At 46.5% G+C, this 27,500-nt stretch overlaps 1 pseudogene; it reads left to right on the forward strand.

Moving 5' to 3' along the window:
• Window positions 1–11,468: 11,468 nt before the first annotated feature.
• LOC124020735 overlaps window positions 11,469–27,500 on the forward strand; it is a 90,365-nt pseudogene continuing 74,333 nt past the window's right edge.

Raw genomic sequence — 27,500 nt, forward strand, 5'->3', positions numbered from 1 at the left:
AACCACTACACCCTACATCCTAACCACTGCACCATACATCCTAACCCCTACCATCCTAACCCCTACACCCTACATCCTAACCCCTACATCCTAACCCCTACATCCTACCATCCTCATCTCTTCAAATGTACCTTAGTGCCAGACATTGAAGATCCTGACCAAGTCCCCGACCACTGCTCTCAACACCTGCTAAGTACCGGACACAGCCCCCCAAGAGGGGGGTCATGTGTATTTACGAGGCAGAGGATCCCTGGTTGGTTGGAGCCCAGGGACATGGGAGGAAGAGGATCCCTGGTTGGTTGGAGCCCAGGGACATGGGAGGAAGAGGATCCCTGGTTGGTTGGAGCCCAGGGACATGGGAGGAAGAGGATCCCTGGTTGGTTGGAGCCCAGGGACATGGGAGGAAGAGGATCCCTGGTTGGTTGGAGCCCAGGGACATGGGAGGAAGAGGATCCCTGGTTGGTTGGAGCCCAGGGACATGGGAGGAAGAGGATCCCTGGTTGGTTGGAGCCCAGGGACATGGGAGGAAGAGGATCCCTGGTTGGTTGGAGCCCAGGGACATGGGAGGAAGAGGATCCCTGGTTGGTTGGAGCCCAGGGACATGGGAGGAAGAGGATCCCTGGTTGGTTGGAGCCCAGGGACATGGGAGGAAGAGGATCCCTGGTTGGTTGGAGCCCAGGGACATGGGAGGAAGAGGATCCCTGGTTGGTTGGAGCCCAGGGACATGGGAGGAAGCTATACTGTGACGCTTGTTACACAACTCCAAGCTTTACCCCAACTCTAGCCCCAGTAACCAACCCTTAACCCTTAACCCTTAACCCTTAACCCTTAACCCCTAACTCTCTCTCTAGCCCCAGTAACCAACCCTTAACCCTTAACCCCTAACTCTCTCTAGCCCCAGTAACCAACCCTTAACCCTTAACCCTTAACCCCTAACTCTCTCTCTCTCTCGCCCCAGTAACCAACCCTTAACCCTTAACCCCTAACTCTCTCTCTCTCTAGCCCCAGTAACCAACCCTTAACCCTTAACCCTTAACCCCTAACTCTCTCTCTAGCCCCAGTAACCAACCCTTAACCCTTAACCCTTAACTCTCTCTCTCTCCCTCTCTCTCTCTAGCCCCAGTAACCAACCCTTAACCCTTAACCCCTAACTCTCTCTCTCTCTCTAGCCCCAGTAACCAACCCTTAACCCTTAACCCTTAACTCTCTCTCTCTCTCTCTCTCTCTCTCTCTAGCCCCAGTAACCAACCCTTAACCCTTAACCCTTAACTCTCTCTCTCTCTCTAGCCCCAGTAACCAACCCTTAACCCTTAACCCTTAACCCTTAACCCTCTCTAACTCTCTCTCTCTCTAGCCCCAGTAACCAACCCTTAACCCTTAACCCTTAACTCTCTCTCTCTCTCTCTCTAGCCCCAGTAACCAACCCTTAACCCTTAACCCTTAACTCTCTCTCTCTCTCTCCCCCAGTAACCAACCCTTAACCCTTAACCCTTAACTCCTCTCTCTCTCTCTCTCCCTCTCTCTCTCTCTCTCTAGCCCCAGTAACCAACCCTTAACCACTAACTCTCTCCCTCTCTCTCTCTAGCCCCAGTAACCAACCCTTAACCCTTAACCCCTAACTCTCTCCCTCTCTCTCCCCCTCTCTCTCTCTCTCTAGCCCCAGTAACCAACCCTTAACCCCTAACTCTCTCCCTCTCTCTCCCTCTCTCTCCCTCTCTCTCTCTCTCTAGCCCCAGTAACCAACCCTTAACCCCTAACTCTCTCCCTCTCTCTCCCCTCTCTCTCTCTAGCCCCAGATCCAACCCTTAACAACTAACTCTCTCCCTCTCTCTCTCCTCTCTCTCTCTCTCTCTCTCTCTAGCCCCAGTAACCAACCCTTAACCCCTAACTCTCTCCCTCTCTCTCCCTCTCTCTCTCTCTCTAGCCCCAGTAACCAACCCTTAACCCCTAACTCTCTCCCTCTCTCTCCCTCTCTCTCTCTCTCTCTCTCTCTAGCCCCAGTAACCAACCCTTAACCCCTAACTCTCTCCCTCTCTCTCCCCCTCTCTCTCTAGCCCCAGATCCAACCCTTAACAACTAACTCTCTCCCTCTCTCTCTCCCTCTCTCTCTCTCTCTCTAGCCCCAGTAACCAACCCTTAACCCCTAACTCTCTCCTCTCTCTCTCTCTCTCTCTCTCTCTCTCTCTCTCTCTCTCTAGCCCCAGTAACCAACCCTTAAAAACTAACTCTCTCCCTCTCTCTCCCCCTCTCTCTCCCTCTCTCTCTCTCTCTCTCTCTCTCTCTCTCTCTCTCCCCAGTCTCTCTCTCTCTCTCTCTCTCTCCCCAGTCACTCAACCCCTCTCTCTCTCTCTCTCTCCCTCTCTCTCTCTCTCTCTCTCTCTCTCTCTCTCTCTCTCTCTCTCTCTCTCTCTCTCTCTCTCTCTCTCTCTCTCTCTCTCTCTCTCTCTCTACCTCTCTCTCTCTCTCCCCTCTCTCTCTCTCTCTCTCTCTCTCTCTCTCTCTCTCTCTCTAGCCCCAGTCACCAACCCCTAACTCTCTCTAACTCTCCCTCCTCTCTCCTCTCTCTCTCTCTCTCTCTCTCTCTCTCTCTCTCTCTCTCTCTCTCTCTCCCTCTCTCCCCCCCTCTCTCTAGCCCCAGTCACCAACCCCTAACCCCTAACTCTCTCTCCCTCTCCCTCTCTCTGTCTCTCTTTTTCTCCATCTCTCCCTCTCTCTCTCTCTAGCCCAAGTCACCAACCCCTAACCCCTGACCCTAGAGGTCGCCCTCCAAATTTTCCTTTGGAAGAATCTAAGTCTATCGCGACCTCTTCACCTTTGAAGCCCTAACCCCTATACCTGCAAGTGGAATTCAACTTCCTTGTCCTAAAATACACCACGTAATGTAATTATGACTACTGTACATCATCACTGATAGCCTGGGTACCAGTCTGTTTGTGCTAACGTTCCACTCCATCGTCATGTCATGTTTGGCACTTGACACCGAGTACACGGAGTGGAATGTTAGCACAAAACAGATCTGGGTTTCAGGCTACATTACTAAAAGGACTTCATCTCCAAACTGTACAACACATAGTCACTTGTTTACGTAACTATATACAACGTAGCCTGATTACCAGTCTGTTTGTGCCATCACTCTAAATCCTCCTCACTCATCGTCATGCCAATTGACTAGCCTGGTCCTTAGATCTGTTTGTGCCATGATTCCAAACAGATCTGGGACCAGGCTACAAATGGTCTTGCAGTGACGGTAGTGGAGTTGTCAAGAGCACAAACAGATCTGGGACCAGCCTAACTATAAAGTGTTGTTCAAACCCTTGGATTCAAGCCAAACACTTTGGTTTACAAGTCAAAACTCCAAGCACTGTGATGTACAAGTACATGGGACTATAAGCAATAACCAAGCCACTGATATCCTACACCAAACCTCTATGTTATTATTTGAATATATTTATGTCGCGTTAGAAATGTACAAAGTCACCTGCCTGCTAAATGTTCTTTCCTGTCGTCAGTCAGCACATACAAACGACACATTCAGGATTCTTCTTATGCACAATGTTGCACACACACACACACACACACACACACACACACACACACACACACACACACACACACACACACACACACACACACACACACACACACACACACACACACACACACACACACACACACACACACACACACACACACACACACACTTTACATTACATTTACATTTAAGTCATTTAGCAGACGCTCTTATCCACTCACACACACACACACACACACACACACACACACACACACACACACACACACACACACACACACACACACACACACACACACACACACACACACACACACACACACACACACACACACACACACACACACACACACACACACACACACACACACACACACACACAAACACACACACACTCTCTAGCTCTCTTTTCTTTCACATGTTGCAACTTGTTGTGTAATATTGTATTGGAAATAAACCTGGTCAATGTAAGGGTCTCATGTGTTTGACTAAATCATATTAAACAAAACAATGGCTGATCAACTATTTGATTGTAATGTTCCTTTCTCACCACAAGATGGCCACAGTTAGCACTCTTTCATATTTTGACCAGCAGAGAGCAGCAAAGACAAAGGTAAGGAGTCTGTCCATTTATCGCTTAGTAAAGTTGGGATGGACGGTGGCACATTACTATGGTGTCTTTCTATGGTGTCTATTTCTATGATGTCTATTTCTATGGTGTCTATTTCTATGATGTCTATTTCTATGGTGTCTATTTCTATGATGTCTATTTCTATGGTGTCTATTTCTATGATGTCTATTTCTATGGTGTCTATTTCTATGATGTCTATTTCTATGGTGTCTATTTCTATGGTGTCTATTTCTATGATGTCTATTTCTATTGTGTCTATTTCTATGGTGTCTATTTCTATGATGGCTATTTCTATGGTTTCTATTTCTATGATGTCTATTTCTATGGTGTCTATTTCTATGATGGCTATTTCTATGGTGTCTATTTCTATGATGTCTATTTCTATGATGTCTATTTCTATGATGTCTATTTCTATGATGTCTATTTCTATGATGTCTATTTCTATGATGTCTATTTCTATGATGTCTATTTCTATGGTGTCTATTTCTATGTGTCTATTTCTATGGTGTCTATTTCTATGATGTCTATTTCTATGGTGTCTATTTCTATGATGTCTATTTCTATGATGTCTATTTCTATGGTGTCTATTTCTATGATGTCTATTTCTATGGTGTCTATTTCTATGGTGTCTATTTCTATGCTATTTCTATGGTGTCTATTTCTATGATGTCTATTTCTATGATGTCTATTTCTATGATGTCTATTTCTATGGTGTCTATTTCTATGATGTCTATTTCTATGATGTCTATTTCTATGGTGTCTATTTCTATGGTGTCTATTTCTATGATGTCTATTTCTATGGTGTCTATTTCTATGATGTCTATTTCTATGATGTCTATTTCTATGGTGTCTATTTCTATGATGGCTATTTCTATGGTGTCTATTTCTATGATGTCTATTTCTATGATGTCTATTTCTATGGTGTCTATTTCTATGGTGTCTATTTCTATGATGTCTATTTCTATGGTGTCTATTTCTATGGTGTCTATTTCTATGATGTCTATTTCTATGGTGTCTATTTCTATGGTGTCTATTTCTATGGTGTCTATTTCTATAGTGTCTATTTCTATGGTGTCTATTTCTATGATGTCTATTTCTATGATGGCTATTTCTATGGTGTCTATTTCTATGATGTCTATTTCTATGATGGCTATTTCTATGGTGTCTATTTCTATGGTGTCTATTTCTGTAGTGTCTTATCTGTATTCCTATTTCAGTGAGTCATTGATCACCTTTTGGTCATAATAATTTCACTGAGATGTTAGTATTGTAAAAGTAAAACATTCCCCCAAACTATCTTCAGCATATTGAATGATTGCGGCAGGGTAGCCTAGTGGTTAGAGCGTTGGACTAGTAACCGGAAGGTTGCAAGTTCAAACCCCTGAGCTGACAACGTACAACTCTGTTGTTCAACGTATATATATATATATATGCCATTTAGCAGACGCTTTTATCCAAAGCGACTTACAGTCATGTGTGCATACATTCTACGTATGGGTGGTCCCGGGGATCGAACCCACTACCCTGGCGTTACAAGCGCCATGCTCTACCAACTGAGCTACACAGGACCACAACGTACAACTCTGTTGTTCTACCCCTGAACAGGCAATTTGTTCTTAACTGACTTGCCTAGTTAAATAAATGTAAAATAAACAAAAATGTGGGACTAACTGATGATTTGAAGTGTGTTATGTTAATATGAAAGAAGAGGAAGGAGGGACGGACTCCATCTTGTCTCTGAGTAGTCTGATATCAACCTACTGTTTAATATTCCATGCTGGAGATCTGAGACAGGTGTGTGTGTGTGTGTGTGTGTGTGTGTGTGTGTGTGTGTGTGTGTGTGTGTGTGTGTGTGTGTGTGTGTGTGTGTGTGTGTGTGTGTGTGTGTGTGTGTGTGTGTGTGTGTGTGTGTGTGTGTGTGTCTTGTTATTTTTCAGCAGCACCTCTAGATATTCTTAGCTGTCAACCCCTCTTCCATAATTACGCGGCAGACGCCTCAGTCTTTCCAACAAAACTCATTGATATTTCACAAACAACCTCTCTGCAACGCTGTTCTACATAACCAGGCCTGGAGAAGGAATGTACATATGACAGTTAGTCTGTTGTTTCAGGCTGGGATGTAGTTTGTTGGCTGTCACCCACAGTAACAATCCCCCTGTGGTAAAGAATCATGATACAGGAAGATATGGAAGACAAGAGTGTCTCTGTCTGCCTGTCTGTCTGCCTCTCTGATTGACTGTCTGCCTGTCTGCCTGTCTGTCTGTCTGTCTGTCTGTCTGTCTGTCTGTCTGTCTGTCTGTCTGTCTGTCTGTCTGTCTGTCTGTCTGTCTGTCTGTCTGTCTGTCTGTCTCTCTGTCTCTCTGTCTCTCTATCTCTGTCACTCTGTCTGTCTGGCTGTCTGTCTGTCTCTCTGTCTCTCTGTCTATCTATCTCTGTCACTCTGTTTGTCTGTCTGTCTGTAGCACACACACCTTGTATACCCGCGAGCAGGTGTGGGTGGCAGCAGAGAAGTGATACTATTAGATGGTCCAGAAAGGCTGTCTTCAGGGTGAACAAGGTCAGTCTCATTTCAGTGTCACTGTCTGCAGTCTGCATGGCTGCTGTGGTGACCTCCTCTCCAAGAGGTCTTCTCCAGGGCTTGAAAAATACATTTCTTTCCTCCATTCCTCTATTTTTCCTTTGGTGTGGGTTGTGTGAAGTCTTTCAAGGTCCTGAAAAAGTCATTTATTTATTTTGCAATCATTTATACTTTATTTCACATAACATTGATCCTATCGAGATAACATTTTATTTTGAAGGGAGGCCTGCGCTGTCCAGATATTGTAGGGAATTCCCTTGTTTTCCCTGATTTAACTCTTGTTTTAAGAGATCTTGAAATCTAAATGAAAAGGCATGTCATTAACCATCCAGGCCACTTCTTAGAAGATGTCCCTACTTCTACAACAACATCCAGACAATCCACGTCAAGAAGAAGGTTGGCTGTACTGCGATAATGTACCGATCTGCTGACCTAACGGGGACAACGTTCAAGAGGACGCGGTCGGTATACAAGTCCTAATAATGAGCCAACTCATCACGTACTGTAAGTCCTCTCCAACCGCCCTCAACTCTCTCCATTAACCCTTCAGTTCAGTCCCTATTGCAACCTTATTCACTATAGTGCCTGGTCAAATGAAGTGCATTTCATAGGGATTAGGGTACAATATGGGATGTAGCCTCCGTCGGCCCATCCGAGGGGGCGCTGATGTGATGCTAGGTGATGGCGAGCCGCTTGTACATGCAGGGTGAGACCAGACAGAACTGAAGCAGTGCACTTTTTACAGGCAGAGGAGGATGAATGCAACGCTGATGATGAGAGACATTTGTGCAATACTTGTGGATGTAGACTGAGACAACAGAAAGAAAGGGAAGAGAGAGAGGAAGAGAGGGAGAGAGAGGGAGACAGGGGGAGAGAGGGAGAGAGAGGGAGAGAGAGAGGGAGAGAGAGGGGAAGAGAGGGAGAGAGAGGGAGACAGGGGGAGAGAGGGAGAGAGAGGGAGAGAGGGAGACAGGGAGAAAGAGGGAGAGAAGGGATAGAGGGAGACAGGGGGAAGAGAGGGGGAGCGAGGGAGAGAGGGAGAGAGGGGAGAGAGAGAGGGGGAGAGAGGGGGAGAGAGAGGGGAAGAGAGGGGAGAGGGAGAGAGGGGGAGAGAGAGGGGAAGAGAGGAGAGAGGGAGAGAGGGGAGAGAGGGAGAGAGGGGGAGAGAGAGGGAGAGAGAGGGAGAGAGAGGGAGACAGGGAGAGAGAGGGAGAGAGGGAGACAGGGGGAGAGAGAGGGAGAGAGGGGGAGAGAGGGAGACAGGGAGAGAGAGGAGGAGAGAGGGAGACAGGGGGAAGAGAGAGGGAGAGAGGGGGAGAGAGGGAGAGAGGGAGAGAGGGGGAGAGAGCGAGAGGGGGAGAGAGAGGGGGAAGAGAGGGAGAGGGGAGAGGGGGAGAGAGAGGGGAAGAGAGGAGAGAGGGAGAGAGGGGGAGAGAGAGGGGAAGAGAGGGGAGAGGGAGAGAGGGGGAGAGAGAGGGGAAGAGAGGGGAGAGGGAGAGAGGGGGAGAGAGGGGGAAGAGAGGGGGAGAGAGGGAGACAGGGAGAGAGAGGAGGAGAGAGGGAGACAGGGGGAAGAGAGAGGGAGAGAGGGGGAGAGAGGGAGAGAGGGAGAGAGGGGGAGAGCAAGAGGGGGAGAGAGAGGGGGAAGAGAGGGGAGAGGGAGAGAGGGGGAGAGAGAGGGGAAGAGAGGAGAGAGGGAGAGAGGGGGAGAGAGAGGGGAAGAGAGGGGAGAGGGAGAGAGGGGGAGAGAGAGGGGAAGAGAGGGGAGAGGGAGAGAGGGGGGGAGAGAGGGAGAGAGGGGGAAGAGAGGGGGAGAGAGGGAGAGAGGGGGGGATAGAAAGGTAGATAGAAGGAAGATGGTGAATATGGAATTGAGGGGAAGATTTTAAAAAAGACAGAGGGAGAAACCCAGTGGGCAAAAACTGGTTGAATCAACGTTGTTTCCATGTCTTTATTCCTGTACACAAGAAAGCAAAGGTAACAGAACTAAATGACTCTCGCTAGTTAAGGATCATATCACCTCTACCTTACCTGACATGCTAGACCCCCTTCAATTGGATTACCGCCCCGATAGATCCACAGAAGATGCAATCGCAATCGCACTGCACACTGCCCTAACCCATCTGGACAAGAGGAATACCTACGTCAGAATGCTGTTGATGGACTATAGCTCAGCCTTCAACACATATTACCCTTTAAGCTCATCTGAACCCTGCCCTGTGCAACTGGGTCCTGGGCTTTCTGACGGGCCACCCCAAGGTGATGAAGGTAGGATACAACACCTCCTCTTCGCTAAACCTCAACACTGGGGCCCCACAAGGGTGCGTGCTCAGCCCCCTCCTGTACTCCCTGTTCACCCATGACTGCGTGGCCATGCACGCCTCCAACTCTAATCATCAAGTTTGCAGACGCACAGCAGTAGTAGGTGTGATTATCAACAACAATGAGACAGCTGACAGGGAGGAGGTGAGGGCCCTGGCGGAGTGTTGTCAGGAAAATAACCTCAACGTCAACAACACGAGGGAGCTGATCGTGGACTTCAGGAGATAGCAGAGGGATCATGACCCTATCCACGTCAACGGGGCCGCAGCAGAGAAGGTGGAAAGCTTAAAGTTCCTCGGCGTACACACAACATCAGGAGGCAGAAGAAATCTGACTTGGCCCCTAAGACCCTCACAAACGTTCAGAGATGCACAATTGAGAGCATCCTGTCAGGCTGTATCACCGCCTGGTACGACAACTGCACCGCCCGCCACCGCAGGGCTCTCCAGAGGGTGGTGCGGTCTTCTCAATGCATCACCAGGGGGACACTACCTGCCCTCCAGGACACCTACAGCACCTGATGTCACAGGAAGGCCAAAAAGATCATCAAAGACATCAACAACCTGAGCCACGGTGTGTTCACTGTGCTATCATCCAGAAGGAGAGGTCAGTACAGGTGCATCAAAGCTGAGAACGAGAGACTGAAAAACAGCCTCTTTATCAAGGCCATCAGCCTGTTAAATAACCATCACCACCCGGTTACTCAACCCTGCACCTTAGAGGCTGCTGCCCTATATACATAGACATGGAATTACTGGTCACTTTAATAATGTTTACATACTGCTTTACTCATATGTATATACTGTATTCTATTCTACGTTATAAACTGGGTGGTTTGAACCCTGAATGCTGATTGGCTGACAGCCGTGGTATATCAGACCGTATACCACGGGTATGACAAAACATTTGTTTTTCCTGCTATAATTACTTTGGTAACCAGTTTATAATAGCAATGAGACACCTTGGGGGTTTGTGGTATATGGCCAATATACCACGGCTAAGGGCTGTATCCAGGCATTCTGCTTTGCATCGAGGCTAAGAACAGCCATTAGCCGTGGTATATTGGTCATATACCACACTCCCTCGGGCCTTATTGCTTAAGTATGTTAGTTAATGCCACTCCAACATTGCTCGTCCTAATATTTATATATTTTTTAATTCCATTCTTTTACTTTTCGATTTGTGTATGTTGTGAAAATGTTAGATACTGCTGCACTGTTGAAGCTGCACTGTTGGAGCTAGAAACACAGGCATTTCACTACACCTGCAATAACATCTAAATATGTTATAAAGATGTGATAAATATGTGTACTTGACCAATAAAATAACATTTGATTTGATTTCACCTAAAAAAATAAAATGTGATGTTGAATCAACGTGGAAAACTGATTGGATTTGCAAAAATTCTTCGTATTTTCTTCACCCAAAGTAGAGCCTAAATACAACGACATGGGGACTTTTTGGTTGTTGTATCGTTTGTATATCGTTGTATTTTATATTTGTGTGACTGTCCTTGTCAGTGTATGAGTGTTTTTGTTACTTGTCATGTTTAGTGTTTTTATGTGGACCCCAGGAAGAGGACCGTAGCTGCTGCTTCTGCTGAAGATAATGGGGATTCAAATCAACCAATAAACAAAGCCCCCCTGTCGTTGTGACCTATGGGCGCGTTCCTGGCACAAGCCATGTTTTAAAACGGCTGGATCGGCACTTCAAGTATTAGTTAACCACATCATAGGTTATAGCAATCTGTCAGTTGATGACGTGGCACTGGTTGACGCGTGCAACGTTTGAGCAGCGGAACGCGACCGATTTACCAAGAGGGCACACTGGCACGCACTGGCACAGCTGGTTGTGTCATCCAGTATCAGCTGACTGGAGAACGGTGCTTGTAGGCTTTCCTGTCCACCGTGATCAGAAACGAGGTGAATTGCCTGACCTGTGGAGCAAACGTTTATCCCCGCGTCCGGAGTTCCTTACTAATAAATAGAGAGTGAAAGGGATAGAATGAGAAAAGGCAACGACAGAGAGAGAATAATTTGTGCTTCTGCGTTTGAGTTTAGTGAAGTTGTGACAGTTTACAAACGCTAAATAGATAGAGAGAGAGAGAGAGGGAGAACGAGAGAGAGAGAGAGAGAGAGAGAGAGAGAGAGAGAGAGAAAGAGAGAGAGAGAGAGAGAGGGAGAACAAGAGAGAGAGAGAGAGAGAGAGAGAGAGAGAGAGAGAGAGAGAGAGAGAGAGAGAGAGAGAGAGAGAGAACGAGAGAGAGAGAGAGAGAGAGAGAGAGAGAGAGAGAGAGAGAGAGAGAGAGAGAGAGAGAGAGAGAGAGAGGGAGAACGAGAGAGAGAGAGAGAACAGAGAGAGAGAGAGGGAGAACAAGAGAGAGAGAGAGAGAGAACGAGAGAGAGAGAGAGAGAGAGAGAGAGAGAGAGAGAGAGAGAGAGAGAGAGCGCGCGTCAAAGGTACATCCAGCGTCTGAAAGAAGAGTCGCAGCGTCCTCCTCGAGCCGAAGTTTGATCTCTGCGCGCAGACGACGGATTCTAATTCCACAAGTACGATGCGTCATCGGAGGTGTTTTGGATATGTATGTACGGCTGTTTACCTGTGGACGGCGTTCTGCTTTAAAGGTAAGAAGGCGCATGTATATATTTAACATATTTTACGCAGAAAGAAACAACTGTCAGTGCATAGAAGTGTTTCGAGAGATTAAAATTAAACTCCCGTCGGTATCGTGATGTTTACATCAATAACTGGTAATGCCATTTGCCGATGCCATTTTTACACTATAAAATAGATACATAAACCAAATGAATAGGATACTTGTAGATTATTTAATTGTATGGTAATACTTTTAAGGGAAGGAAAATAATGGAACGTAATGAAAAAAAAGTGGAAAACCCCCATGGTATTGTCATGATCCAGAGATGTATCCCGAATTGCGAAACGTGGAGAAGTGAGTTACACAGATGTTATGATAATGAAGGCTATCCATCTCACGATCCTTCCTCGTTGTGTGTGTGTGTGTGTGTGTGTGTGTGTGTGTGTGTGTGTGTGTGTGTGTGTGTGTGTGTGTGTGTGTGTGTGTGTGTGTGTGTGTGTGTGTGTGTGTGTGTGTGTGTGTCTCCGGCACCATGACCTCCTTAATACTCCGGTAACATCTGTTGTGTATGTCTGAAGGAGCTGGGGCGGGGAGGCACAGGCACGCGCTAAAACCAATATCCCGAGAGGGAGCAATATCCTTTATCTCAGCCAGAGCACGATCATCTGGGAATACTGGACTGGGGAATCCACGCCAATAGGTCCGGGATGGAGAGAGGGCGATGAAGCATTCAACATTATGTTTAGACCATCGGGCAACATTTCGTTTTTCATGAAGGCCTTTTAATTGATCCATTTGGGTTCCTTGGATTTATTTTACACTCCCTCCCCTACCTAGGCTGGGTCAGTCCCAAAATGTGCCCTATTTCCTCTGGTCTAAAGTAGTGTACTACATAGGGAAGAAGGCTCTGTTCTAAAGTAGTGCACTATATAGGGAATAAGGCTCTGGTCTAAAGTAGTGCACTATATAGGGAATAAGGCTCTGGTCTAAAGTAGTGCACTATATAGGGAATAAGGCTCTGGTCTAAAGTAGTGCACATATAGGGAATAAGGCTCTGGTCTAAAGTAGTGCACTATGTAGGGAAGAAGGCTCTGGTCTAAAGTAGTGCACAATATAGGGAATAAGGCTCTGGTCTAAAGTAGTGCACTATATAGGGAATAAGGCTCTGGTCTAAAGTAGTGCACTCTATAGGGAATAGGGCTCTGGTCTAAAGTAGTGCACTATATAGGGAAGAAGGCTCTGGTCTAAAGTAGTGCACAATATAGGGAATAAGGCTCTGGTCTAAAGTAGTGCACTATATAGGGAAGAAGGCTCTGGTCTAAAGTAGTGCACAATATAGGGAATAAGGCTCTGGTCTAAAGTAGTGCACTATATAGGGAATAAGGCTCTGGTCTAAAGTAGTGCACTATATAGGGAATAAGGCTCTGGTCTAAAGTAGTGCACAATATAGGGAATACGGCTCTGGTCTAAAGTAGTGCACAATATAGGGAATAAGGCTCTGGTCTAAAGTAGTGCACTATATAGGGAATAAGGCTCTGGTCTAAAGTAGTGCACTATATAGGGAATAAGGCTCTGGTCTAAAGTAGTGCACTATATAGGGAATAAGGCTCTGGTCTAAAGTAGTGCACTATATAGGGAATAAGGCTCTGGTCTAAAGTAGTGCACTATATAGGGAATAAGGCTCTGGTCTAAAGTAGTGCACTATATAGGGAATAAGGCTCTGGTCTAAAGTAGTGCACTATATAGGGAATAACGCTCTGTTCTAAAGTAGTGCACTACATAGGGAATAGGGCTCTGGTCTAAAGTAGTGCACTATATAGGGAATAAGGCTCTGGTCTAAAGTAGTGCACTATATAGGGAATATGGTACCATTTGGGACATATTAGGCACCTGAAAATGTTCTACCCCCAAAACATAATACTGATGAACAGTGAATCAAATCATCATCAAATCATCACCAGGACTATTTGCATTGACTGTTTTTTTTGTTGCACTGACTCCCCTTACACTGACTAGACACACTGACTAGACACACTGACTAGACACACTGACTAGACACACTGACTAGACACACTGACTAGACACACTGACTAGACACACTGACTCCCCTTACACTGACTAGACACACTGACTCCCCTTACACTGACTAGACACACTGACTCCCCTTACACTGACTAGACACACTGACTAGACACACTGACTAGACACACTGACTAGACACACTGACTAGACACACTGACTAGACACACTGACTAGACACACTGACTAGACACACTGACTCCCCTTACACTGACTAGACACACTGACTCCCCTTACACTGACTAGACACACTGACTAGACACACTGACTAGACACACTGACTAGACACACTGACTAGACACACTGACTAGACACACTGACTCCCCTTACACTGACTAGACACACTGACTCCCCTTACACTGACTAGACACACTGACTAGACACACTGACTAGACACACTGACTAGACACACTGACTAGACACACTGACTAGACACACTGACTCCCCTTACACTGACTAGACACACTGACTGGACTCTACCCACACACTGACTCCCCTTACACTGACTAGACACACTGACTCCCCTTACACTGACTAGACACACTGACTGGACTCCACCCACACACTGACTAGACACACTGACTGGACTCCACCCACACACTGACTCCCCTTACACTGACTAGACACACTGACTCCCCTTACACTGACTAGACACACTGACTCCCCTTACACTGACTAGACACACTGACTCCCCTTACACTGACTAGACACACTGACTCCCCTTACACTGACTAGACACACTGACTCCCCTTACACTGACTAGACACACTGACTCCCCTTACACTGACTAGACACACTGACTCCCCTTACACTGACTAGACACACTGACTCCCCTTACACTGACTAGACACACTGACTCCCCTTACACTGACTAGACACACTGACTCCCCTTACACTGACTAGACACACTGACTCCCCTTACACTGACTAGACACACTGACTCCCCTTACACTGACTAGACACACTGACTAGACACACTGACTAGACACACTGACTAGACACACTGACTAGACACACTCACTGGACTCTACCCACACACTGACTAGACACACTGACTGGACTCTACCCACACACTGACTAGACACACTGACTGGACTCTACCCACACACTGACTAGACACACTGACTGGACTCTACCCACACACTGACTAGACACACTGACTGGACTCTACCCACACACTGACTAGACACACTGACTGGACTCTAACCACACACTCACTGGACTCTACCCACACACTCACTGGACTCTACCCACACACTCACTAGACTCCACCCACACACTCACTGGACTCTACCCACACACTCACTGGACTCTACCCACACACTCACTGGACTCTACCCACACACTCACTAGACTCCACCCACACACTCACTGGACTCTACACACACACTCACTGGACTCTACCCACACACTCACTAGACTCCACCCACACACTCACTGGACTCTACCCACACACTCACTAGACTCCACCCACACACTCACTGGACTCTACCCACACACTCACTGGACTCTACCCACACACTCACTAGACTCCACCCACACACTCACTGGACTCTACCCACACACTCACTGGACTCTACCCACACACTCACTGGACTCTACCCACACACTCACTGGACTCTACCCACACACTCACTGGACTCCACCCACACACTCACTGGACTCTACCCACACACTCACTGGACTCTACCCACACACTCACTAGACTCCACCCACACACTCACTAGACTCCACCCACACACTCACTGGACTCTACCCACACACTCACTGGACTCTACCCACACACTCACTGGACTCTACCCACACACTCACTAGACTCCACCCACACACTCACTGGACTCTACCCACACACTCACTGGACTCTACCCACACACTCACTGGACTCCACCCACACACTCACTGGACTCTACCCACACACTCACTGGACTCTACCCACACACTCACTGGACTCTACCCACACACTCACTGGACTCTACCCACACACTCACTGGACTCTACCAACACACTCACTAGACTCTACCAACACACTCACTGGACTCTACCAACACACTCACTGGACTCTACCAACACACTCACTGGACTCTACCCACACACTCACTAGACTCTACCAACACACTCACTGGACTCTACCAACACACTCACTGGACACTACCCACACACTCACTGGACTCTACCCACACACTCGCTAGACTCTACCCACACACTCGCTAGACTCTACCCACACACTCGCTAGACTCTACCCACACACTACTGTGAAATGCTTACTGACCAGCCCTTTGCCTACACACACACTGACACACACAGCCAAAGACACCACCACGTCTGGAAAAAGCGGTCTATTGTCAATCATAAATACGGCTGTAGAGCCGGTGGACTGTAACAGTTGAGGATTCCCTCCATGAACCTGTGATAGCCAGTGGACTCTGAGAGTTGAGGACTCCCTCCATGAACCTGTGATCGCCAGTGGACTCTGAGAGTTGAGGATTCCCTCCATGAACCTGTGATAGCCAGTGGACTCTGAGAGTTGAGGACTCCCTCCATGAACCTGTGATAGCCAGTGGACTCTGAGAGTTGAGGACTCCCTCCATGAACCTGTGATCGCCAGTGGACTCTGAGAGTTGAGGACTCCCTCCATGAACCTGTGATAGCCAGTGGACTGTAACAGTTGAGGATTGTCTTGCTGGTTCAATATGTACCTCACCTTAGCCTTTTGAACCAACCTCCATCCATCATACACAGATATCACCATTAAGGTATCCAATCATCTTTATGTCTACTGTGAGAGGGGATATGAACGTTTTTAAAATCACCTCCAATCTCTCTCAAGGTTATGACTGACTGACCACTGACTGGCCCTCAATTACACATTTTTATGGGGTCGGAAATGAAAAGTTTGTCGAATGATTTTGTATTTTGGAAGTACATTTCCTGTTTCCTGTTGTGAAGACTGTGTAATATCAATTAAAGGAATGTTGTCAGACTCAATCTTCAGTAAATGATAAATATTGACACCATGTATTTTAGATGGAATCGGGCAGGTTTGGATTGTTAAATGTGTTTTATTTTGTCAATGAAACGTTTTAGGTTGAACGATACAGCAGCTAAATCTATTGATCTTCTTAATGTTTGTGACTCCCTTGTTATAGGTTCCCGTTCTGAGCTTGTCTGCATACCAAATGGAACCCTATTCCCTTCATAGTGCGCTGCTTTTGACAAGGGCCCATAGGTCCTATAGGGTTCTGGTCAAAAGTAGTGCACTATATAGGGAATAGGGTGCCATTTGGAACACATTGCCTGGTTTGGCTCTCCCTGGTGATATCTGATTCTGAAATTTGTTTTTTACAACAAGATCTTCTGGAACCATTTTTAGGATGGACAAGAGACTCCCATCATCTTCAGAACAGTTCTAATGGTGTTGGTCTGTTCTTGGTTTAATTAGTCAATGAGAAGAAAGAACTATAGAAGTGAATAGCAGGTTAATGTGGTTGTCTTCTCGGAGCCTCTACGTGTGGGGATTTGAAACATGTCGAGTTGGTCTTTTAGTCACAATGATGTCCCTTGCTTTTTGTTGTTGTGTAAAAACAACACACTGTAAAGAGGACTCTCAATGCTTTCTAGGATGGAGGAAAGACCAAACTGGTATCCTGGAATCTCTGGTGGTTGTTTATTCCCCCATCAGTGATGAAAAGCTGTTTGGGCTTAACCCGTAACCTCTGACCTCTGAGAGATCTGTCATGGATTTCATTAAGGTGGAAATGTTTCAGCTTAGTGGCTGGCCTCAGGGCTTTAGACAGATGTTCTGTGGTGTGTGTGTGTGTGTGTGTGTGTGTGTGTGTGTGTGTGTGTGTGTGTGTGTGTGTGTGTGTGTGTGTGTGTGTGTGTGTGTGTGTGTGTGTGTGTGTGTGTGTGTGTGTGTGTGTGTGTGTGTGTGTGTGTGTGTGTACTCCAGTGTCTGTGTGTCTTGGATATGACATGTAAAGTGTCAGTTAAACCGTGATGTTGAACATGTATGGCTCATGTTATGGTGTTTTAGCTGAGCCATACAGTGTGTTATTATAAGAGGTTGACACAGCAATGAACCCCATACAATTCCCATATGTATCCTGACTCCCATATCTGTTTCTGCTACAGTATATTGTTAACTTCCCTCCCTGATCAACCGATTGCTCAGTTTGGCCGGGCGGTCAGCTCTAGGAAAAGTCTTGTTGGTTCCGAACACTCAATTTGTTTGGTGTTACGATGACATTCGGCGCATTCAGAAAGTATTCAGACCCCTTGACCTTTTCCACATTTCGTTGCGTTACAGCTTTATTCTAAAATGGATTCACTTGTTTTTTTCCTCATCAATCTACACACAAAACCCCTTGAGGACAAAGCTAAAACAGTTTTTTTAGGAATGTTTGCTAATTTATTAAAAGTAGAAAACTGAAATGTCACGTTTACACGTTTAGTCTTCAGAACTTTACTCAACACTTTGTTGAAGATCCTTTAACAGCGATTCCAGCCTCTAGTCTTCTTGGGAATGACACTACAAGCTTGGCGTTCATGTATTTGGGGAGTTTTTCAGATCCTCTCAAGCTCTGTCAGGTTGGATGGGGAGCATCGCTGCACAGCTAGTTTCAGGTCAGGTCTCTCCAGACATGTTAAGATTGGGACAAGTCTGGGCTCTGGCTGGCCTCTCAAGGACATACAGAGACGTGTCCCGAAGCCACTCCTGCGTTGTCTTGGCTGTTTGCTTACAGTCGTTGTCCTGTTGGAAGGTGAACCAGTCTTCAGCGCTCTGGAGCAGGTTTTCATCAAGGATCTCTCTGTACTTTGCTCAATTCATCTTTTCCTCAATCCCGATTAGTCTGCCAGTCTCTGCCACTGAAAAACATCCCCACAACATGATGCTGCCACCACCATGCTTCACCGTAGAGATGGTGCCAGGTTTCCTCCAGACGTGACGCTTGGCATTCAGGCCAAAGTGTTACATTTTGGTTTCATCAGACCAGATAATCTTGTTTCTCATGGTCTGAGAGTCTTTAGGTGCCTTTTGGCAAACTCCAAGCGGGCTGTCATGTGTCTTTCACTGAGGAGTGGCTTCTGTCTGGCCACTCTACCATAAAGGCCTGATTGGTGGAGTGCTGCAGAGATGGTTATCCTTCTGGAAGGTTCTCCCATCTCCACAGAGGAACTCTAGAGCTCAGTTAGAGTGACCATCGGGTTCCTAGTCCCCTCCCTGACCAAGGCCCTTCTCAACCGATTGCTCAGTTTGGCCGGGCGGCCAGCTCTAGGAAGAGTCTTGGTGGTTCCAAACTTCTTCCATTTAAGAATAATGGAGGCCACTGTGTTCTCCAATCAAGCTGTAGAAACTCAAGGATGATCAATGGCAACAGGACACACCTGAGCTCAATTTTGAGTATCATAGCAAAGGGTCTGAATACTTATGTAAACAAGTAATTTATTTGTTCAATTTTTTTATACATTTGCTAAAAATGTGAAAACCCCATAAAAACTTTTTTTTGTCATTATGTGGTATTGTGTGTAGATTGCGGAATTTAATTTTTTTTTTAAATCAGTTTTAGAAGAAGACTGTAACGTAACAAAAAGTGGAAAAAGTCAAAGGGGTCTGAATACTTTCCAAATGCACTGTATACAACTGGGACTAGTCCATGTGCCCTGACCTGGTAGAACCTCTGGGCCCCAGTTACATGATATTTATCAGGTCATGTGGTGTGGAAACACTCCTGGCCCTGTAAGAGGAGGATGCATCCCAACTGTCTATGACTGCTGTCCATGACTGCTGTCCATGACTGCTGTCCATGACTGCTGTCCATGACTGCTGTCTATGACTGCTGTCTATGACTGCTGTCCATGACTGCTGTCTATGACTGTCTCAAAAGGCACCTTTATATCGGTAATAGCCAGGCTGGCATTTACATCGCTGGTCTATAGTTGATCAACTCGTGTGACACAGTGCTTTTTTAAAGGTGGCCACATCATAGCAGCCCCTGTTTGTTAGACGGAGAATGTCAAGGCATGATTTCCCTCCATGCGAGTGGCATTCTTTTATGTTGACATTCTGGAGACACATGAGCGTGATTCTGGATAATGGAATTCATTGCGGTCGTGTATGTACATTTTACACTGTGCCAAGTCTGAAACATGAGGCAAGGTGAATGAACGGAACATGCATCTTGTAGATTGTCATTTAGTTCAGCGGTTGGCCCGTCTAGACGTAACCATGGTGATTGCATTTAGAATACGGTTGGGTAAAGAATGTATTCTCCGCATGATGTCACTACCATCAACAACTATCATCATCTGACAGAATGGAAACATCTATATCACAGATCGTTGACTCTGTAACATTTGCCTGTTTAGATTGTATTGGAAGGCAGCAGTGCACTCAAAGGCACTTAAACTGGCTGCTTCATCGTAACAATAGCCTCGTGCCCCATGAAATAAAATATTTTATTTTAGTACAACACAACTGAATGGTATTGATCGAAGACGCTTCTCTCGTATGGCCAGTGGAGTTATGAAGGGAACCTAATGCAGTGAACTGGGAGACGGGAGCCTTTGAAGTGGAGTTATGAAGGGAACCTAATGCAGTGAAACTGGGAGACGGGAGCCTTTGAAGTGGAGTTATGAAGGGAACCTAATGCAGTGAAACTGGGAGATGGGAGCCTTTGAAGTGGAGTTATGAAGGGAACCTAATGCAGTGAAACTGGGAGATGGGAGCCTTTGAAGTGGAGTTATGAAGGGAACCTAATGCAGTGAAACTGGGAGATGGGAGCCTTTGAAGTGGAGTTATGAAGGGAACCTAATGCAGTGAAACTGGGAGATGGGAGCCTTTGAAGTGGAGTTATGAAGGGAACCTAATGCAGTGAAACTGGTTAGCCTTTGAAGTGGAGTTATGAAGGGAACCTAATGCAGTGAAACTGGGAGACGGGAGCCTTTGAAGTGGAGTTATGAAGGGAACCTAATGCAGTGAAACTGGGAGATGGGAGCCTTTGAAGTGGAGTTATGAAGGGAACCTAATGCAGTGAAACTGGGAGATGGGAGCCTTTGAAGTGGAGTTATGAAGGGAACCTAATGCAGTGAAACTGGGAGATGGGAGCCTTTGAAGTGGAGTTATGAAGGGAACCTAATGCAGTGAAACTGGTTAGCCTTTGAAGTGGAGTTATGAATGGAACCTAATGCAGTGAAACTGGGAGACGGGAGCCTTTGTTGTAGGTGATTGTTTTGTAGTCCTTTGGCTACGTTGGTTGGTCTCTGATGGTGAATTGGTTTATTTAATAAACATTGTGACATGATGTTACAATGAGTTAGAGGAGGAGAAGAGATGGAAGGAACTAGGGAGAAAGAGGAGAAGAGATGGAGAGAATGAGGGAGGAAGAGGAGAAGAGATGGAGAGAATGAGGGAGGAAGAGGAGAAGAGATGGAGGGGAAAGGGGAGGAGAAGAGATGGAGGGGAAAGGGGAGGAGAAGAGATGGAGGAATCCTAAACTAGGTCCCTGGTTATATTACGTTACAGTAAACCTGCGGCTCAAATAGCATCCTATTCACTACATAGTGCAATGTTTTTGAACAGAGCCCTATGGGCCAATAGGGTGCCATTTGGGACGGGGCCCACCAGTGTATAATCCTGCCCTATTTCTTGCCTTTATGACCTGGTTATGAGCCAGGGATTTTCATCTCTGAAGTACACAACAAACGTCCAAAGGCTGCATCTGAAAAGGCACCCTATTCCATTAATAGTGCACTACTTTTAACCAGGGCCCATCTGAAATGGCACCCTATTCCTTTAATAGTGCACTACTTTTGACTAGGTGCAATTTGGGACGCCCTCGGACTTTGACAGAAATCACATTAGGTGATTTAATACTAACAAAGACACAGGATTTCCTGTTACTCTCTGATTCAATCTGGTTCACTAGAACAGGCTAGGATGTTGCTTTAATCCAGACAAGGTCATGGTTATTCATTTCATTATGATAGGAAATGTGTGTATTCAAACTAATCCTGTATTCATCTAATGTACTTTTCAATACTTGTTCCCTGAATATAGTAGCGACCTTGACCCAACACCTAGCGACCTTGACCCAACACCAAGCGACCTTGACCCAACACCTAGCGACCTTGGCCCAACACTTAGCGACCTAGCCAAGAGGTTCAGATCTCTTGGCGTTACAGCTACAGTAAGGTCCTGGGTTGACAATCTCAAGGTCACAGGTTCAAGCCCTGGTCTGGACTGACTTTGCTACAATATTGACAAGTATAATGGGATAGATTGGGCTGAGGTACATCCCATAATACACTGTGATCTGTGGTGTAAAAATACTTGAAAGTAATACTTAAGTTCTTTTGGGGGGGGGGGTATCTGTACTTTATATTTATATATACTGTATATATTATTTATTATAATAAAAAATAATGTAAACCCTTTTTCGTCATATCCAATTGGTAGTTACAGTCTTGTCCCATCGCTGCAACTCCCGTATGGACTTGGGAGAGGCGAAAGGTCGAGAACCATGCATCCTCCTGCTTGTTGACACTTGGCTTAACCCGGAAGCCGGCCGCACCAATGTGTCGGAGGAAACACTGTCCAACTGGCGACCGGGTCAGCCTGCATGCGCCCGGCCCACCACAGGAGTCGCTAGAGCACTATGGGACAAGGGGACCCAAACCCTTCCCTGACCCAGATGACGATGGGACAAGGACATCCCAAACCCTTCCCTGACCCAGATGACGATGGGACAAGGACATCCCAAACCCTTCCCTGACCCAGATGACGATGGGACAAGGACATCCCAAACCCTTCCCTGACCCAGATGACGATGGGACAAGAACATCCCAAACCCTTCCCTGACCCAGATGACGATGGGACAAGAACATCCCAAACCCTTCCCTGACCCAGATGACGATGGGACAAGAACATCCCAAACCCTTCCCTGACCCAGATGACGATGGGACAAGGACATCCCAAACCCTTCCCTGACCCAGATGACGATGGGACAAGGACATCCCAAACCCTTCCCTGACCCAGATGACGATGGGACAAGGACATCCCAAACCTGTCCCTGTGTGTCGCCTCAGGGGTTTCCAGGTCGTAGCCAGCTGCAACACAGCCCGGTATGGAACCAGGATATGTAATAACGCAGCCAGCTGCAACACAGCCTGGTATGGAACCAGGATATGTAGTAACTCAGCTAGAGCTGCAACACAGCCCGGTATGGAACCAGGATATGTAGTAACGCAGCTAGAGCTGCAACACAGCCCGGTATGGAACCAGGATATGTAGTAACTCAGCTAGAGCTGCAACACAGCCCGGTATGGAACCAGGATATGTAGTAACTCAGCTAGAGCTGCAACACAGCCCGGTATGGAACCAGGATATGTAGTAACTCAGCCAGCTGCAACACAGCCCGGTATGGAACCAGGATATGTAGTAACTCAGCTAGAGCTGCAACACAGCCCGGTATGGAACCAGGATATGTAGTAACTCAGCTAGAGCTGCAACACAGCCCGGTATGGAACCAGGATATGTAGTAACTCAGCCAGCTGCAACACAGCCCGGTATGGAACCAGGATATGTAGTAACGCAGCTAGAGCTGCAACACAGCCCGGTATGGAACCAGGATATGTAATAACGCAGCTAGAGCTGCCTTGCAGTCCGGTATGGAACCAGAATATGTAATAACGCAGTTAGAGCTGCAACACAGCCCGGTATGGAATCAGAATATGTAATAACGCAGCTAGAGCTGCAACACAGCCCGGTATGGAACCAGGACATGTAGTATCTCAGCCAGCTGCAACACAGCCCGGTATGGAACCAGGATATGTAGTAACTCAGCTAGAGCTGCAACACAGCCTGGTATGGAACCAGGATATGTAGTAACTCAGCCAGCTGCAACACAGCCCGGTATGGAACCAGGATATGTAGTAACTCAGCTAGAGCTGCAACACAGCCTGGTATGGAACCAGGATATGTAGTAACTCAGCTAGAGCTGCAACACAGCCCGGTATGGAACCAGGATATGTTGTAACTCAGCTAGAGCCGCAACACAGCCCGGTATGGAACCAGAATATGTAGTAACTCAGCCAGCTGCAACACTCAGCCAGCTAGAGCTGCCATGCAGTGCCTTAGACCGCTACACGACTAGGGAGGCCTACTATTTACATTTTTAAAAAACTTTTACCTCACAACATTCCTTAAGAAAATTATGTACTTTTTACTCCATACATTTTCCCAACACAGGAAAATAGTCCAATTCACGCACTTATCAAGAAAACATCTCTGGTCATCCATCCTGCCTCTGATCTGATGGACTCACTAAGCACAAAGGCTTGGTTTGTAAATGATGTCTGAGTGTTGGAGTGGGCCCCTGGCTATCTGTAAATGATGTCTGAGTGTTGGAGTGGGCCCCTGGCTATCTGTAAATGATGTCTGAGTGTTGGAGCGTGCCCCTGGCTATCTGTAAATGATGTCTGAGTGTTGGAGCGGGCCCCTGGCTATCTGTAAATGATGTCTGAGTGTTGGAGCGTGCCCCTGGCTATCTGTAAATGATGTCTGAGTGTTGGAGCGTGCCCCTGGCTATCTGTAAATGATGTCTGAGTGTTGGAGCGTGCCCCTGGCTATCTGTAAATGATGTCTGAGTGTTGGAGCGTGCCCCTGGCTATCTGTAAATGATGTCTGAGTGTTGGAGTGGGCCCCTGGCTATCTGTAAATGATGTCTGAGTGTTGGAGTGTGCCCCTGGCTATCTGTAAATGATGTCTGAGTGTTGGAGCGTGCCCCTGGCTATCTGTAAATGATGTCTGAGTGTTGGAGCGTGCCCCTGGCTATCTGTAAATGATGTCTGAGTGTTGGAGCGTGCCCCTGGCTATCTGTAAATGATGTCTGAGTGTTGGAGTGGGCCCCTGGCTATCTGTAAATGATGTCTGAGTGTTGGAGTGGGCCCCTGGCTATCTGTAAATGATGTCTGAGTGTTGGAGTGGGCCCCTGGCTATCTGTAAATGATGTCTGAGTGTTGGAGTGGGCCCCTGGCTATCTGTAAATGATGTCTGAGTGTTGGAGTGGGCCCCTGGCTATCTGTAAATGATGTCTGAGTGTTGGAGTGGGCCCCTGGCTATCTGTAAATGATGTCTGAGTGTTGGAGCGTGCCCCTGGCTATCTGTAAATGATGTCTGAGTGTTGGAGCGTGCCCCTGGCTATCTGTAAATGATGTCTGAGTGTTGGAGTGGGCCCCTGGCTATCTGTAAATGATGTCTGAGTGTTGGAGTGGGCCCCTGGCTATCTGTAAATTAAAATAACAAGAAAATGGTGCTGTCTGCTTTGCTTAATATAAGGAATTTGAAATGATTTATACTTTTACTTCAATTTTTGATACTTAAGTATATTTTTGCAATTACATTTACCTGTGATACTTGAGTATATTTAAAAGCAAATACTTTTACTCAAGTAGTATTTTACTGGGTGACTATCACTTTTTTTTAAACGTGAGTCATTTTCTATTAAGGTATCTTTACTTTCACTCAAGACAACTGGGGACTTTTTCCACCACTGGCCCTCGATGACAGGAGGTACATAAATTCAGTTCAATATCATCAGAACGTCTTTTAGGATCAAGTATCATTAAAGAACTGGTCATTACAGAGAATGATATAAGACATCTTTCCATGTGATAATATCATCAGACAAGACAGGTTTATTGGGTGAATGAATGTGGTCTTCGTCCTGTTACTTGAGATGTTGCATTGATATAACAGGACACGTGTGCTTGTGTTTCCATAGTGGCTGGTTAGACCTTGTAAGGTCTCGTCTGTCTCGGTATAATGATCCTCAGTAACAGGCTTCAAGTAGGTGAAATCATTCATGTCAAAGGGCTCTATAGGGAAAAGTACGTCATTGTGTGCACAGAAAGACGGGCCGCATGTATCAATCATTAACTATGTGACATGTATTCTACACACACACACACACACACACACACACACACACACACACACACACACACACACACACACACACACACACACACACACACACACACACACACACACACACACACACACACACACACACACACACACACACACGCGTTATGTTCTTCTATCCTTGTGGGGACATAAAATTATGGGGATGTGGGAAATGTCGTCACGGGGGAGAATTTGCCTTGTTTTCTTATCCTTGTGGGGAATTGTGGGGATTTTTGGATCCCACAAGGATAGAAGACATTGACCACACACACACACACACACACACACACACACACACACACACACACACACACACACACACACACACACACACACACACACACACACACACACACACACACACACACACACACACACACACACACACTTTTACATACTATTCATTTAACATACTATTTCATAATATACACATGCCATATTACATAGCATTAAACACACTGTCTACACACACTGCTGCTGAACCTGTGTAGATAGATGGACTCACACTGCTGAACCGGTGTAGATGGACTCACACTGCTGATGGACTCACACTGCTGAACCTGTGTAGATAGATGGACTCACACTGCTGAACCTGTGTAGATAGATGGACTCACACTGCTGAACCTGTGTAGATAGATGGACTCACACTGCTGAACCGGTGTAGATAGATGGACTCACACTGCTGAACCTGCTGAACCTGTAGATAGATGGACTCACACTGCTGAACCGGTGTAGATAGATGGACTCACACTGCTGAACCGGTGTAGATAGATGGACTCACACTGCTGAACCGGTGTAGATAGATGGACTCACACTGCTGAACCTGTGCAGATAGATGGACTCACACTGCTGAACCTGTGCAGATAGATGGACTCACACTGCTGAACCTGTGCAGATAGATGGACTCACACTGCTGAACCGGTGTAGATAGATGGACTCACACTGCTGAACCTGTGTAGATAGATGGACTCATGGACTCACACTGCTGAACCTGTGTAGATAGATGGACTCACACTGCTGAACCTGTGATAGATGGACTCACACTGCTGAACCTGTGATAGATGGACTCACACTGCTGAACCTGTGCAGATGGACTCACACTGCTGAACCTGTGTAGATAGATGGACTCACACTGCTGAACCTGTGTAGATAGATGGACTCACACTGCTGAACCTGTGTAGATAGATGGACTCACACTGCTGAACCTGTGTAGATAGATGGACTCACACTGCTGAACCTGTGTAGATAGATGGACTCACACTGCTGAACCTGTGTAGATAGATGGACTCACACTGCTGAACCTGTGTAGATAGATGGACTCACACTGCTGAACCTGTGTAGATAGATGGACTCACACTGCTGAACCTGTGTAGATAGATGGACTCACACTGCTGAACCTGTGTAGATAGATGGACTCACACTGCTGAACCTGTGTAGATAGATGGATTCACACTGCTGAACCTGTAGATAGATGGACTCACACTGCTGAACCGTGTAGATAGATGGACTCACACTGCTGAACCTAGATGGACTCACACTGCTGAACCTGTGTAGATAGATGGACTCACACTGCTGAACCGGTGTAGATAGATGGACTCACTCTGCTGAACCTGTGTAGATAGATGGACTCACACTGACTCCCATTCTAATAATAAGAGCACCTTGCCTTTTTAGGTCCTGATGCACTTAAAGAAGTCATGCAAGCTGCTGATGAAGATACAGACACACACACACACACACGCACAGACGCACAGACGCACACACACATACGCTACTGAACCTGTTAAAAAGCTCTGT

Source organism: Oncorhynchus gorbuscha, unplaced genomic scaffold, assembly GCF_021184085.1.
Source record: "Oncorhynchus gorbuscha isolate QuinsamMale2020 ecotype Even-year unplaced genomic scaffold, OgorEven_v1.0 Un_scaffold_893, whole genome shotgun sequence".
NCBI classification, from domain to species: domain Eukaryota; kingdom Metazoa; phylum Chordata; class Actinopteri; order Salmoniformes; family Salmonidae; genus Oncorhynchus; species Oncorhynchus gorbuscha.